We start from the raw sequence: 17338 nt of genomic DNA on the forward strand, positions 1-17338 counted from the left end.
TTTGGATGTAAAAGAGAGGACGGTATTTCAAATTTTGTATGTAAAAAAACAGGACGGTAATTCAAATCTTGGACGTAAAACGAGAGGATGTTAATTCAAATTTCGGACGTCCATCAGTCGACGTAAAAAGAAATCACATAAAATAATTAATTCTAGACATTCTAGAGTAATATAAAATTAACGGAAAATGACCTTACAATGGTACATTTACGACACAAAAATGAATCGGGTGACAAACATGCACAAATAGATACAATAACGACTTGTGGTTAATACAAAAAAAAAAAACTTCAAAATGACACATCCTAATTTCATGACCAAAAAGGTACAAAAATAACACAAATATAACTGCAATGTAAATTAAAAATGACACAAATATGGTATGTTGTAGTACATTCAAAAATGACACAAAAGGAATACAAATATAAAACAAAAATGATACATAAATAACACAAAAACGATAGAATTAAAAAAAATATACAGAAATGTCACATGTATGACAAAAACCTGATTTAATCCACCTAGTGGTGAAAGGAACCTTTGTTATACCACAGACAAACAGACATAACTCTTGGAAGAAAAATCAACAAAAATTATCGTACCTCACATTTAGCCTGAACACTAGCACCATCTATGATCGACATTCCCAAATATCAAATAGCAATATGGGTGTCCCTCGAAGTAGCAAGTATTTTTTATGGGGAATTCCCCTTCTTTCGTCAAAAAGCGCCACTTTGACCAAAACGGAGACATTCCCAACTAAGCCCAAATTTGAAATGACGGTTTTATCGGTACGATGAATGGAAAACGAGTGTTATGTCTGTTTATCTGTGGTTATACGATCTTACTTGCTATTTGAGATAAAAATCGACACGTTTGGCTTACATGAAATATTTGGAAATTGAATAAGTTTACAAAATTTGAACCAAATAGAAGCATTTAAAAATTTTGATAGTTCCTTTTCTCATGAAATTGCTGTAGGTACTGTAGGGTTACAACATGTGTAGGTTTTTGAATGCCGTATTGTTATAAAGTTACAAATCGTATATTACGTATATACTAACGTATATTCTTCAGTAAACTTGTTATGAGCAAAATGTCAGAATTATTCAATGCATTAATACTTTAAATTGTTGGGAAACAAGATTAGCATAAACCGACATCACAGAAACGAAGCAAGTAGCATGCGAGGTGTACCGCAATTGACCCCAACTGGAATTTTCTCTACCAGCAAATGTAAAATGTTTAAGATGTATCCGTCTGTTGGTAATCGAGTAATTCGGGGTCAAAATCAGGTTATTTTTTACAATTGAAGTTCTACCACAGAGAACAGACATCCATTCAGGAACAAAATTTTCCGGAATTCTTGGATAAAATTTCAAATTAAAATCATCTAATATGCTAGTGTCACCACCACTATGGTTTCCCAACTAAATGATTCTTTTGATTTGCACACTGACAACCTTTGGCTTCTCTGGCGCTAGTATATATGGACGGGCTGGTACCGAATGGCCGAAACACAAATGGCCGAATCACGAATGGCCGAAATCCAAATGGCCGAATTTCAATAACAGTCACAGAAGGCCGAATCACGAATGGCCGAATCACGATAGGCCGAATCATGAAAGGCCGAATCACGAATGGCCGAATCACGAAAGGCCGAAATTTTTCGGAATGCCTAAATAACTACTCAATAAAAAACCATGAATTGGCAAGTAGTAGGCTAGTAGTAGTAGACAAATAACTTTAATCAAACAAAAAACAAACTACTACTATTAAACAAACAAAACATGCTTTACGAACGCCTTTGTTTAGCGCTTAATAAAACCGCAACTGCGTCAACAAAATTTTTGCTGCTCATTTTGTGAGCATTAACACATTTCGAGTAGATTTTTTCGTCTATTTCTCGGCGCGAATTCGGATCATCCCCTTGAAGAATTCTAAGGATGTTCCTCTCTATCGCCTTTTGCTCCACCCGCAGCTCTGTGATGATCCTAGTCATTGACAGGTGATGGGAACCAACAATAGTTGCGTACATTACCTGCTTGTTTTTATTGAATAGTACCCCATCAATGGAAAGCATCGGTTTTCCTCTCTGTGACAACACAATTTTGACGACAGGTGGACTTTCTTCATCGTTGAAACCAGCAACATCGGATGAATCGCCGGATGCACTCATTTTTCACAGGACAACTACCAACTACCGTGCGGAAAGCAAACCGTGTTCAACAACAATGGACACAACTGTTGGCTTTGCTATGTGCGGTCAACAAAGATGGACACGGCGGGATATTGAATGAAATATTTCGGCCGCTTTAGTGATAGGGTGATAAACTTGTGTTTACCTGGTTTTTATCTCATATTTCTTAATTATAAATACATCTTCATTATAAGGTGCGAGACGTATTTACCGTGTTAGTAGCAAATGTTTCCAGCAGATGATTCAGGGCGAGACGGCCGTAGGCCGCGAGTGTGCGCCGGTGACCCGCCGTCGGAAGCGCCGGCCACTGCGGGGGGGCAGCCCCCCTGCAGAAACCACTACTATTTAGGTGCATGCATTTTCCTAGGTTTACTGTCTATTAGGGATTATCCCTTAGTTAAGTCCGAACGAGCGGCAGCGAGTAAGGACAGCATGTACCCAACGTTTGCGCAGGTTGAAGGCTATGAATATTTTCGTTCAAATATGACATTCGGCCATTCGTGTTTTGGTCATTTGTGATTCGGCCATTCGTGATTCGGCCTTTTGTGATTCGGCCATTCGTGATTCGGCCATTTGGTATATTATGCCATTCGTTATTTCGGCCATTTGTGTTTCGGCCATTCGTGATTCGGCCATTTGTGTTTCGGCCATTCGTAGGTAATCCATATGGACTATAAGCGTTATGCTAGCGCCAGAGGCTAACTGTTGTGAGTTTAGTGTTGAATTTTATGCGCCTTTAGCGACATCATCACTATAGTTTCCCAACTAATTTGACATAAGTTTTATCCAAGTGGGGACCTTTCGCTTGGATGTCTGTTCTCTGTGGTTCTACAGCTCCTAAACAAGCAAACATAAAGGTATACTATGTTCAGCAAAGTTGTGTATTTTTATTATTTGTATAACTTTGTAATACATGAAAAAGTCATACAACAATCACAATAAGAGTTAGAATAGAAAAACTGATTTTACAAATTCATATACAATAAATAAGATTTTTCTACCTTCACTGAAGAGATAGAAGATTACTGTCTCCAGCAAAATTTCTTGTAATAATATGCTCTAAAAGTTTGCAGAACACATCAATGTATTGTATTGAAACTGAAGGAAAATAATTTTTTTATTTCACTTTTAGGGGGATTAATCAAAATTCAAATTCTACCAGACGATAGAGCTTTCAATTTTAAGAAACTCTTCCAAATTCGTAGTGTGAAAACCTCTCGTTTGGTATTAAAATAATTGAAATTAGGTAAATTATGTTGGTTAAAATCATTATAAATTATTGTTAATTTTGGTGTGGTGTATTCGATTGCTCATAACTTTCAAATTAAACGCCCAATCAGAAAACCATTCAATAGTGATCTATCCGGCTATATTACCTGCCAAATGAAACTAATAGCGTGTAAATCGGTTTGGCCATCTCTGAGAAACAGGCGTTCATTTGTACCTAGTCAAAACAAGTTTTTCAAGGCTAACTTTTAAACTGCTTGTCCGTTTTCAATAAAACTTAGCAAAATATTTAGTAATAGTAAGAGCTTTCGTTTGGTACTAATATCGTTAAAATTGGTTACGTGGTTCCGGAGAAAACCGTGTCACGTAGTTTTCACATTTTTGCTTATAACTTTCAAACGAAAAGTCAGACCACGAAACCATTTAATAATGATATACTAGGCAATAATACCTTTCAAACAAAAGTAATAGCGGTCGAATCGGTTCAGCCACCTCCGAGTAACAGGCGATAGAAAATTCGGAGCGAACACACATACACACATACACACATACACACATACATACATACATACATACATACACACACACAGACATTGCTCAGTTCGTCGAGCTCTATCGATTGGTATATGTGATTCGGCCCTCCGGGCCTCAGATCAGTTTCGTGTTTTTCGACCAATTTCTAAACCTTTGTTATATAGTATAACAAAGGTAAAAATGATCGGCCAGCAGCACTTAGCACTAATTGTCGAACACTTTTTATACGGGTCACTTTTGTTTCGGCGCATAATTACACTTGATAAATCTATAGCTGTGAGCATTGCCGTTTAGTGTTTCGTATTTTGATTTTTTCTGTTGGTCGGATAAATTTTTACAATCATGTGAGTGTTACTCCCCCCTTCCTGTCAGCTCCCTCTTTTGTCCCACCGTCACTTAGGGAAGAACCGTCCAAACATTTCGGAGTCTTTCCCCTGTTACTCCCCCCCCCTCTTTTGTCAACCCCTTCAGTTCTGATTCCTTGATGTCAAGGAACATGTGTGCCAAGTTTGATGAATAACCGTCCTGGCATTTCGGAGTTATGGCCTCCCCCTGTTACGAACCTCTCTTCCCCTTGTATTTCGGAGTTATGGTCCCCTCCAATTACTTCCTCTCCCACCTTTGTCAACTCCCGTGCTAATTCGCTGATGTCAAGGAACATATGTGCCAAGTTTGATAAAGAACGATCAAGGCGTTTCGGAGCTATGGCCTCCCCCCTATTAGGGACCCTTTCCCCCATATCAGGGAACCTCTCTCCCTCGTAATTGTCAACTCCTTAGTGCTGATTCTCTTATGCGAAGGAACAATTGTGCCAAGTTTGATGAATAACCGTCCAGGCATTTCGGAGCTATGGCCTCCCCCTGTTACGAATCCCCCCTCGCCTTAGTCAACCCCCCAGTGCAGATTCTGTTATATCAAGGAACGTGTGTGCCAAGTTTGGTGGAGATTGGTCAAGGCGTTCTGGAGTTATGATGGAACATACAAACAATATATACAATATATATAGATAGATTAAACCAAAATGGTACAGAAAATAACATAAAGAAATTCAAAAGAAATAAAAATGGCAAAAGTTATAAAAACTGATACGAAATTGTACAAAAAAATAATATGAAAACACCAAATGATATAAATTCTACACAAAAATAACACAAATCTCAAGAATTGCTTCGAAAATGGTACAAAAGTAATACAAAAACTACCCAAAATGACGTGAAACTGATACTTAAGGTCCGGAACTCAAAGAGTAACCTCTTCAAAAGGCAGGAATATAATTTTTATTTATTACCGAGTACAGAATGTGTTGATACAATCAAAAACTCAGATTCAATTCATTTTGACTCGATTTCAACGAAAAAAAGATACATAAATGATGAAGAATGACGCAAAAATAACAAATTTGGTACAATAATAAAGTTTAGGAGGAGCAACAAAAAATATAAAAATTTGTGCCATTTTTTATATTTTTTGTTGCTCCTCCTAAACTTTGAAACTATGAAACTAAACTATGAAATAGTCACGAAAATTAATATTTGTGTTTTAGTGGGGTCAGTCCCGGTTTAGTGGTTAGCATTCACGCCTCTCACGCCGAGGACCCGGGTTCAAATCCCAAAACCGCAGAAGTCACGAATGACCCAAAACTGATTGAAGTGACTATAATCTAAACAAAAAAAAGTTTTTGTGTTTGTATTTGTATTTTGGTCGATTCATCTGACAATTTTTGTATTATCTACATGAATTTGAAACTTAAATCTAGAACAAAACTATTGTAGCATCCTAGACCTTGTCAGTCTTCTACTAAAGACGCGTGAAAAAACGTCTCCAAAGTCAAATAATTCTTCGATCAGCGTGAAGGTGCAGATGCATGACGTCAGTGGTTCATAAAACCCGTACATAATCCGATGGAATCTGGTTGTCAGTAAATTCGATGAGCGAAACTGTCTACGTGAAGCACGAAGATAAATTCGGGACAGCAGAGCCGGGGCATCTATTTCATTGTTAAGCAGTTTGGCCGCGAAAGTTGCTTGTTGAATCCTTCGACGACTCTCTAATGTCTAATGTCTCCAAATCCAAAAGCTGGCATCGGTCTACGTAGCGGGGAAAATTGTGAGATAGACGCCAGTGCTAGATGTCTCAGGGCGATACGAACAATTCTTCGTTGAACACGTTCTATTCTGGCTTTCCAACACAGGTTATGAGGGTTTCAGATGACACAGGCATTCTCAAGTATTGGCCGTACCAATGCCTTCAAGCAATGGGGATCTGTGAAGTCTCGGGAAATTTTTGTGATGAACCCAAGTTGTTGCGAAGCTCTAGAGATGACAGCAGTATAATGTTGGTTGAACATGAGCTTGTTATCCAACAGAACTCCAAGATCGCTGATCTGATCGACGCGTCCGAGAATTGCTCCGTTTATCCGGTAATCAAATGAGATGGGCGTATTGCATCGGTGGAATGTTATAACCACACATTTGGCAATGCTTATTGTGAGCTTGTTTCTATTACACCAATCAGCAAAGGTGCGTCCAACAGCGCTTGTAATCGGTAGCAATCAGCGATAGATTTCACAACGCGGTAGATCTTTAGATCGTCGGCATATACCAGTGTGCATCCGGAACCAAGCAGAATGGCAATGTCGTTAAAGTACAAGGCGAACAGCAAAGGTCCCAGGTTACTGCCTTGCGGAACACCAGAAGTATTACTGAATGCACGTGAAACTGTGGAATCCAGCTTGACCACGTAAAGTACGGTCTGTTAGATATGAGCTCAATCATGAAATCAATAATATGACACAATGTGTGCAAAACAACTACACAAAAATGGCATTAAAATCCCGCTTAAGCAAAACAACACAATATGATGTTAGTACGATACAAAAGCGATAGAAAAAAATAAAAAATAAAAATTATATGGATAAAATAAAATAAAATTGCTAGCAGATACAAATATAAACAAAAACGATTCACAGATTATATAAAAATGCTACAAAATGGTACGTCAATTTCATGACCAGAGATATAAAAATAACACCGATAATGGCAGTAAAATAATTTAAAAATGGCCTAAATATGATACTACAAAAAAGATACAAATATAGCACAAAAATAATATTATGAAATAGAAAAATGTATCGTCAACCCTGTGGGGTGGAAAATGATCACATTGCCGCTCGAGGTTTACATAATTTCATGAGGCTGACTAGTCTTAAGGACTTTCAAAGGTAGTAAATTAGGTATGTACACTATGAGGGCGGCCCAATCGGTCAAGCCAGAAAGGTATCTCTGAGGCAGACCAAAACATAGACTGGTTTTATAGCGAGAGAGATCGAAGTTAGACAACTGTAGGGAGTGTAATGCTTAACTTGTATTTTCGGTTATTCTGACAGCCCTTATTCTGGGCCTTATTTTTTTTGGACCCCTTGCGCTGTGAGTGAGAACGTACGCGCATCGCACAGCGTGAGCTGGAAAGGAAAGCACGAGAACCAAATGACTCGTTGCGTACGCCACACCTTCCCCCCATGGGAGAATAATGTAACGAAGTGAGATTATTATGACATGGTATTATTCTCCAATTGTCTCTAAAAGTGCACATATTTAGTTGGATTTTGTTTTCATTTTGGCCTTTTATCTCTTCGTTTCTTCCTTTTTGTACATAACTGTTTGTATGTACATTTTTTTTGTTTTTAATCGAATTGCTAACTCGTCAGCGTATTGCTTGGATATTTACCGATTTCATTTCCGAAGTTAAGCTCGATGTTAAAGATTTTATTTATATTTTATGTGAACAATTTGTTTTTCATAAGCTTAATTACGGGAATTAAACTGAATATTTATTTGCCTAAATAAAATGCCTAAATGTGCCTAAATGCAGCCAAACAGTTTTGCGAAGATTAACAAACATTTTACGTGAAAGCGGTAAATAATAGTCATAAACAGGAAAAAGCACTTATGGCTCTTCGGATGTTTGTCACTTGAGGAATGCTGCATCATAAGCCAATTTCTGCATTCCTTAGCAGAAGAACACCTGCACCATCGAAAGGCATCCTTCAACGAACGAACCGCCGCCGACGACGTCGACGGGATCAACCATCCACTTGAGCCTAATGGCAAGCTTCTTGCAAGCAGTTTAGCATGTAAAACATTTAAATTGGATCAGCTTATGCTTCCAGCAAAAGCAACAGTCGGTTTCCGGTCTCGGCTCGGCTCAGTCTCGCTGAGCCATCCAATAATCCACGGCCTCAAGCGATGTTGCGCAAATACAGCAGCAGAGCAGAGTGCAAAGTGCACTCAAACCACCACCGCCGTGGGACTGTTTTGCCTCCGAACAAGACAGATAGATCGGTGGCAGATGGCAGATGGCAGCAGCAGGTTGGTTGGGGGATTAGAATTAAATTAATTAGACTCAGTGCCTTCTTCCGTTCGCTGCCACTCTTCCAGCGATGCCACGGAACGTGCATCCTGCGGCTTGCTTAAAAGCATCCTTTCCCACTACTCGTAGCGAATGACTGCAGCAAAACACACTGCAAAGAAAATTCGATTTCACTTCCGTAAGTCATCGGTAATCTCAAGCAAGAACCGGTCAATCGGCGGAGAGGATGGTAAAGAATCGAATTGATGGATCTCATTAAGGATCTTATATTTCGCAAATACTCCTTCGAAGGATGGGACTGGGAAAAGTTGTGCTAAATCAATTTAGGAAAAAGCTTCTTCCCAGTTCCTGTGCTACACGCAGAAAGTCTCACTCTCTCTCTCGTCGTTCGCTCTTTCTGTCTTTTTCTATTGATGGGAAGAAAAAGCAAGCTGATTGCATTCGTGATGTTTAAGTGATTTTCTCGTTCAGCGTTCATTCTAGCGTGCTGTAGCGCTGCTGTCTGTGAAGGTATTGCACAGAAATCGAGAAGAAGAAAAAAACTTTCAATGATAGAGAAACAGGACGATGAAAATAATTGATATCGAATCTGTCTCCTGTCGGTAATCAGTTTTTTTACACGAGAAATGTCGTCTGTGTGTGCAGCAAGCAAGAAAACGGAAAAATGGTGCGGTTGAATAATATCATTAGATGTCTTTGACAGGTTCGATGGGAAAGTGTGGAATGAAGGTGGTACTTTGTAGAGAAAAAAAATGTATTGACAGTACGACAATGTATGACAAATGAAAAGGAAAAGACTATGTTAAATTCAATTGAACAACACTAATATTTCAGATAATTTGCATTTATAAAAAGTGGAAAACTTTGTTGAAAAATCAGCAACAAAATATCATAGAATATCAAACCTCCGAGAGAGACGCCAATTTGATAGTTTGCGCTTCGCCCTCGCCCTCGAGAGCAAGAGTAAAAAATGTCGGCAAGAGTTTCTCCATTATTCAGTTTCAAGCACTTTCAAGCAACAAAAGAACTCATACTTCACAAGGCGAAATAACCCGCCCTGCCCCATTGACAACAGCGAAAAAGCATTACTTGCTGATTAAAAATTACAAATTCATCATCTCGCCGCCCGCCCGAGCGCGGCAACAGACAGACGACAAGTGCCCTCTTCGTTTTTCGATTATCCTTGTTTAATTCACTTTTCACAGGCGGATGAATTTCATTCCGAGACGGTAGACGCAAACAGTGCATTTTCAAGACACGGATGCCGGTGGTTCACCGCGCGGTAAGCATCCTCGTTAAAAGATGCTGCGCGGCAAAGGAACACCCGGCCGGGAGAACATCAGTCACAAACGAGGACGACACCTCCCACGGCCAAACGCCAACCTCACGGTGCAACATACACGAAGGAAGGTGGAACACAGAAGAATTTCCACCTAGTATTTCACTCGCGGAACCATAGTAGGTACTACGCAGTATGATGCGATGCGACCCGGCTCAGCACAAATGAAGTAATAATGAACTTCCCATCATTATTGTGCATCATAATCACTTTCTTATCCTGACCCGAACCTCACCGTCACACGTCGTGTGGCAGGCGGCGATGGCGGGTGCTCCCGACAGAACCAACATGATGCTTTAATGCAATCTTGCTATTATTTTCTCAACGTCGCACTTTACTGCTGCGCTATCAGGAAGAGTGCGAAAAGAAAAACAGGGTCAACAGAAAAAAAAACTGGAGCAGTTAATCTTGCGGGTTGTTTCTTACTTCTCGTTGGGCAGCACTCCAGCAGTGGATGATGCGTGGTAGCACCACCCTACAAGGATCACCATACACCATTACTGCTGCTTATTGTTTATCTCTTTGAGCATCCTAGTCGGCTAGTGATGTTGCTGCTGGCTGTACAGTGCCTGTACTTTCCGGTTAGAATCTTCATTTTTACGAGCCAGCTCCATTGTACTGTACGTACCTTCGTCTATTGTGCGAGAAAATGGACCGAAAGCATGCAATTTAGCAAGGATCTCGATTGTTAACGACTATAAGCCAACGGCGGTATGTACGCTTTTTCTATACAGAGCAACCGCACATTGCATTCAACGCGAGCATACCGAGGGTGCAGCACCGGGTTTTGAACGCCGCCGCCGAAAGATGGGAGGGTTTCGTTGAAGATTTTCCATTTACTGCGGGATGAAAGCTCGGCATTCACAAACGCGCGCGAGGTATTATGCAGTAGCAGTTACGTTTCGCCTGTCAGCGAATGAATGTACACGGTATAAGATGTAAGAAAAGTTTCTGAGATTTCTTTTATTTGCTGTCGTTTGCTCTCCTCCACCCCGCCCAAGAACAAGTTGCCTAATGAAATTCCCGTGAAAACTTAAATGAATATACCTGTGTACAAAGAAAAGAAAGTCTTACTGTGTCACTGTGACTGCACACTGCCACTGCATTGGTGCGGATGATGTGCGACGATGAAGAAAACTCTACTATCAGAAGTTCTGATGTTTGAAATTTTCCCCTTAGGTGTAACAACTAGCTTTCTGGAATTTTAGCTGCATTTTAGTTTTGAGTTGCAGAATTGGAGCCTTGTTTTGCACTTTTTTTTAACAAAGAAACTTCCCTGTCATCTGAAAGTAACTGAGAATCATCAAATTTAATTTTAACGCTCAACATTATTTCATTCATCCACATTAACCCCTCTAGGGGAATATACTTTCACTTTTAGTTTGAAAAACTGGAAGGTAACCCAAGTAGCACTGTTTTGTCATTTCTGGTTGCTGCAACCTATTTATGACTGAAATTAGTCAGTAATCGGTTACCACAACTAGTTTATAACAACTGGGAAGTAACAAATTATGCTGTTGTTTATACTGGATGAAAGATTGAACCCATAACTGAGCGGTACAATATAGCTTTTACCGATGAACCAAAAGTTCCTCAAGGTAGCAAAACAGAGCCGTGGATATTTTTACTATTCTACCATATTATTTACCAACAATACCATGTCAACAAGCAGATTTGATAGAACCTACAAAACACAGGTTGACATCTTTGTACTGGTGACTGTAAATGAATTAACGTGTCTTGACGGTATTGACTCAGGAATTAGGAAGTAAACGTGAAATATTTATTTTCCTAGTCGGTAAATAGAAAACTCGCAAGTTACCGAAAACTTCCCGATCTTGAAGAGATCTGGCGAGGAATTAGACTGCTAAAGAATAATGGAAGCGCCAGAGTGGAATGACTCCCGGAAAAACTCTACAAAAATGGTAAGTAACCACTAACAACGGCACTTTACTGGATAATTTCCTACTGGAAGAGCGGAAGGAATGTGTGATTCGTCCTATTTACAAAAAGGTGCAGTCCCAGATCAGTGTCTATCCCCAACAACAAGAGACTTCACGGCTACTAGACGACCTTTATGGAAACCCGTGCTATTACGGATCAAATTTTCATACACCAAAACAAATCCTCCAGAAATGTGGGGAATTAAACCTGCTCCCACACATCATACTTTCGTCGATTTCAGGGCAGCGTTCGATACAGTCGAGCGCGAAGAGCTTCGGCAGATAATTCACGAGAACGGTTTTCCAGATAAACTGATGCAGATGCGTATTACGGGGGCACGTTCGAGTCCTTTCAAACTACGCAAAGGGTTGCGGTAAGGGGATGGACTATCCGGTATGGTATTCAATATCGCTATTGAAGGTGTGATCCGGCCAGCGGGCATCGAAGATCGAGAGGAACGATCTTCTGCAAGAGTAGCCAATTCCTAGCCTTGATATTATTTCTAGAAACCTTGCGACAGCGGAGGTGATCCACGCCTAGAGAGTAAAAACGGAGGCTACGAGGACTGAGTATAAATCAATGCTTTTGACGCACCAAATAGAGTAGGGCGGGGCATAAGTGCGATATTTGAAGTTGTCATCAATTTTCGTGAGATATAAAGAAGGACAACAACAAAATATATTGTATAGAGATGCAGTGACTTAATGTCTTCACATTCAACTATAAATCATCTGGGATAATAGTGTTTTGCAAAATGAATTCTTCATTCTTCGGACTAAGTGCCGATTCGCACTTTTACCGCACTAGCGGGGCAAAAGTGCGAATCCCGCGGGGCAAAAGTGCGAAGCTCGAATCCATGAAATTAGCACAGCAGTATCTAACAAAATCATATTATCTTCAATGTGCGATATGTTTCGGTAAGGAATATTCTCAATTTGCACCTTTCTTATTTTGCGCTGGTGTATTGCAGCCTCCGTCAGATCGAAACTTTTCCAAACGTTGATTTTTGTTTCACCAGCGGAAAAACATTGTTTTCCTTCGGTCACCATCTGTAGACTACACAGTTTTCTGCAAATATTTCATTTCTAGTATCTGTAATATAGTGCCTAAGGCTGTATATAATTAGCTATACAGTTTTGCCTCGTCCATGGATCGTACTTTTGCCCCGTCCGTGAATCGCACTTTTACCCCTCTTGGTGTTTGACGGGGTGTGAATAAATTAAGGAAAAGCGAAATACATTTTGTAAATTCTTTTCACCGTATTTTCAAAACAGATATGTGAGTGATGTAAAACACCGCTACAAATTTTCAACAAGTAATATCCTCCTGTTGATGTCGTATTTGCCGTATAACGAAAAATTACATCAAAACCGCCCTAAAATAACGTTTGTACATAACTCAGCAACTATGCTTCGTAAGCAACAAAAGTTTACGTTAGATTCAAGCTGTCAAAGTAATCACCCTTTAATGCCAATGTAGTCAATTTACTCGGAATCTGCACCGATAAATCATTGAATCGCACTTTTACCCACATCGCACTTTTAACCCTCCTTACTCTATATGGTAGAAAGAGGCTCCAAAGAAAACATTGTTCGCTTCCCACGACACAGTGACTATTGATAGCGACGAGAACTAGAAGTGGTTAATGTGTTAATAAATTTGGGTTCTCTGGTTACCGACGACAATAATACCAATAAAGAAATTCAAGGGGATCTCTGCCTGCGGCAAAGTTACAAAGTCTGCTTTGACAAGTGAATGGTCGTAGATTAGAATCAGGCCTTTCAATGTCAAAATGAATTTACCGTACGTTAGTTCTCAAGCCTCTGTTTACCGTTCCTGCGTGCTGAAATCTACATTACCCCAAAAACAGTACAAAAAGTCACCCTTACAGTTAAATGCACTGGTCAGCCCCGCCAGAGATGCAGATGGCTATAACTGGGAAGAGTACTGTCATGAGGAACGTGGTAGGTAAAGTAGAGCAAGATTAGACTTGCGGCTGTCGAGACGCTCAACGAATGGAGCTCTTGATAGCTTTGACTGCTGGCTTCAGACTTACCTAACAAATCGTCTGCTCTCAGTTAAATTAGACTCAACTGAATCGTACTGTTTTTGTAATCAATCTGAAGTTCCGTATGGAAATAACGTGGGACCATTACTGTTCATCATTTATTTTCCTGACGCTTGCTCTGTGATCCAATCGGGTTGCAAGCAATATGTGGATGATCTAAAGATATTCCTATCTATAGGCAGTACAACACTCATTGTGTACAATTGTGAAAACGACGAAATTTTTTTCGAGTTCGATTAGTTTTTAAGTTATACATAATTTTCTGTATAATTTGCACCCTCTTCCAGAGGGGAGAGGGATCTCAAACCACCATCCATGTGTCCATTTGCTTTATTAGTTCTCGAGTTATGAGGAAATTTGTGTTTTATTTGGATGAGAGCCCCCCCCCCTCTTATAGGAGGGAGAGGTCTCAATCCACCATAGAAAACAGTCCTGCCTCCAAGAACACCTACATGCCAAACTTGGTTTCATTTGCTTAATTACTTCTCGAGTTATGAGCAAATTTGTGTTACATTTGCATGGGAACCCCCCTCTTCCAGAAGGGAGAGGGATCTCAAACCATCTCAAGAACGTTCCCCGGCCCCAAAAATCCCTGCATACAAATTTTCATGCCAATCGGTTCAGTAGTTTCGGTCTCTATAAGGAACATACAGACAGAAATTCATTTTTATAGGTGTAGATTGAAAGCACGCAGAAGCTTCAGTAAGCGCAGTATTTTCTTCCTTTCTTATTTACTGGTATATGACTATACGTCGTCATGAAGTAAACTATTTTGGAAACGGGCAAACTATTTTTATAACGGGCGGCAGTAGTTCAGCGAGTAAAACATTTGGGTACCAACCGAAAGAGCGTCGGTGCGAGCCCCCACCTACCATTGCACAACTCAATATATTTCTGGTCTATGTCGAAATTTTCAAGTTCATTCAATTAATCATCAAAAAGTGCGCTTCGACGTACAATTGAAATCCAAAATGGCTAACGGTGTTCTGAAAGGGAAAATAAAATCCTTAGAATTTTTTGGTGTTTTTAAAACAAAAAAGAGTTATAAGCGCCAAGAAATGAAAATTTTTTTAAACTACATAAAAGAACTACATAGAAGCTCTGTGGAATAGCTTGCGGGTATTTGTAGAAACAGAATGACTTGTAGAAGCTAGAATTTGATTAAAAGAGATGAAATTTTTCCTTGTATCTTTTCTGTTTAAATTAATTTAGATAAATTGTGGAATTGAAAGTAAGTTTTTTCTTTTTTTTAGATTCTACTATACCAAAGGAACAATAGTTAAAAACTTTTATCAGTTCTCTGTTTTTTTACTATTCCAAAATAACAATTTTGAATTTTGACTAGGACTGTGATTTTGGACATCAGTTTTTGGTTTTCATAAGTCATACAAGTTTAAACATGTTCACATTATATAGATGAACACGTAATTTGCTCGATTATCGCATTTTTATGCTTGTCTTTGACAATGTTGATGTTGCACTTCGATCCGAGTCATCCCCGTTTCAAATAAAATTGGTAAATCCTCCGCACCTGGCATCGGGTTGTAAGTTTCTCTAGGGATTACAATCTGTGCATTGTTAAACTATAATCATTTTATTTTAGGCATGTCTGGCCTATCGTAATTTTATTTTGTTTGTTTTGCTCCGATATTTCATACATGTTTTCTTTTCGTTCCAGGTAATTTGAATGGTCTTTCACTTAGTAAGTAAAACTGTTTTATCATCTTGTTAAATAAACTCAAATAAACACTCTAGCTCAGCGTTTCCCAACCTTTTTCGGTTCACGAACCCCCTGGCGGATTTCCCTATACTATTCTGCAGCGAACTAAAGTTTCGGCGATCCCCCGGGGGTTTGCGAACCCACGTTTGGGAAATGCTGCTCTAGCTAATCCACTTTTCTTTGGAAAAGTGATTACTTAATAAATCGGTATTGCTTCTCTCGAGTGACTCTGGTAGCTGGACGATAGCCATTATGGACGAAGCCATAACGTATGTCAAACAGTTACAGGAATTAGGAAGGAAGTTTGCAAATCTATAAGCTCAATCTATAAGTTCAGTCGATGTGCTGTTTATTTAATGACGTATATGAAGAATTTGACATTTCAATATCGACGAATACTTCGAAGAATAGGATAAGAAATAACGTAGCTTGAAGTGAAATGAATGTTTTCTGTTTTAAATATGGTAAAAAGATACTGGGTGTCGTTGCCGATTCGAACGTATGTCCGGTGTACTTCAGGGCAAAGCTGATGTCGTCATACGCCATCGGGAGCTTAGAATCATCGTACGACCCAATCAAGAAGTGATTGAGGGTGTACTTAATGCTTGGGAAAGCTCATCGTTCGGTGGTAATTATGTCAGAGATCAGGAATTGTCGAGAAGCTGGATTTGCAGGTGATTTGAAGATGCTTTATGGTTTTCTTCACGGCTTGCACGAGACGTTCCCAAAACGCCGCCGAAACGCGTGTCGTAATTATGCGAGGGGATTGAACGACCTGGCGATAAAGTTTCGAATGGCGAGGATGCACCAGTTGGTGATGAAACTGTGCGTGATTTCGAGAGGTACCTCTCGTACAGTTAGACAGGTAACTACGACGCCCCAGCGTTTTTTCGGTGCTTCTACGGACAGAGTTGGCATCAAGCGTGTAGGGCGCTATATCTCTGCATATTAGCGTTGGTAAGAGGAAATGCTTATCAACTTAGGGACTATATTGACTCGTTTCATTATCCCTGATTTCCCTGATCGCGGATAAGTTCAAGTTGTTACGTGGTTTTTGAACCGTAAATCTCGCATGTGCATAGTATTTTTCGATATAAATTAAATTATGGTTGTATATGAGCACCATTGGCATTATATTAAATTTGTTAAAAAGGTATTTTTTATATCTTAATTTGCGTAGTTACTGGCTTTACAAGAAAATTTTCGAATATCCAGGTTAGTCTCATATGACTGATGCTTACATATTTACATTATCCATCTAGCTCCGCCCATATACTAACAACAATTCCTTTCCCGAAATACTTGTGAAGATGCAGAAGATTCCCTGGTCTGTAGTAGCAACAAGTGTTGGACTAACATTCCTTTCCATCCCACCAGGACCCGCATTCGGACGTGGCCGGCGTCGGTATTGATCAGCATGCAGGGACCTGATAATGTTGCACAATGAAAAATAGCCTGCTGTCCCAAGTATGCTTTTTCCAACCATCATTTTGCAATTTTCATCGGTCCTGGTCAATAACGGAGTAGCAGCACACGGGCGGTATCCTATGCTTATGCTTATGCTTATGCTTTTCTGAGGAGTTCAACCTTAGATGATTCATTTTGGTAGTTACGTAACTATGAAAGCATCCCAGGTTACCAACAAGTATCACCAATGCTATACAAATGCAAGCCAATAAGCATTTAAGTCGCCTTAAATGCTACTTAAATGCTATTTTGGCAAAATATACAGCTACTTTACTGCTAACTTTCTTATAGTGCTGACAATGCTAATTTGCAGCTAATTACCGACACGAAGAATTTGAATAGAATTTTGAATGCTAATTTACAACACCTATGCAGTCAAAAAGCTAATATACAACAATGTGCAGTATAAAATGCCAGATATGCTGATTTGCTGCTTATGTTACTGCTTATTGGTTACCTGGGATGGGTAGT

General features: G+C 39.6%; 1 protein-coding gene across 5 annotated transcripts in view; it reads left to right on the forward strand.

Annotated features, from left to right (window-relative positions):
• Positions 1-17338, forward strand: part of LOC128743980 (furin-like protease 1) — a 570474-nt gene that overhangs the window by 134858 nt on the left and 418278 nt on the right. The window lies entirely within an intron of this gene.

The sequence above is a fragment of the Sabethes cyaneus genome, chromosome 3, assembly GCF_943734655.1.
Source record: "Sabethes cyaneus chromosome 3, idSabCyanKW18_F2, whole genome shotgun sequence".
Lineage (NCBI taxonomy): Eukaryota > Metazoa > Arthropoda > Insecta > Diptera > Culicidae > Sabethes > Sabethes cyaneus.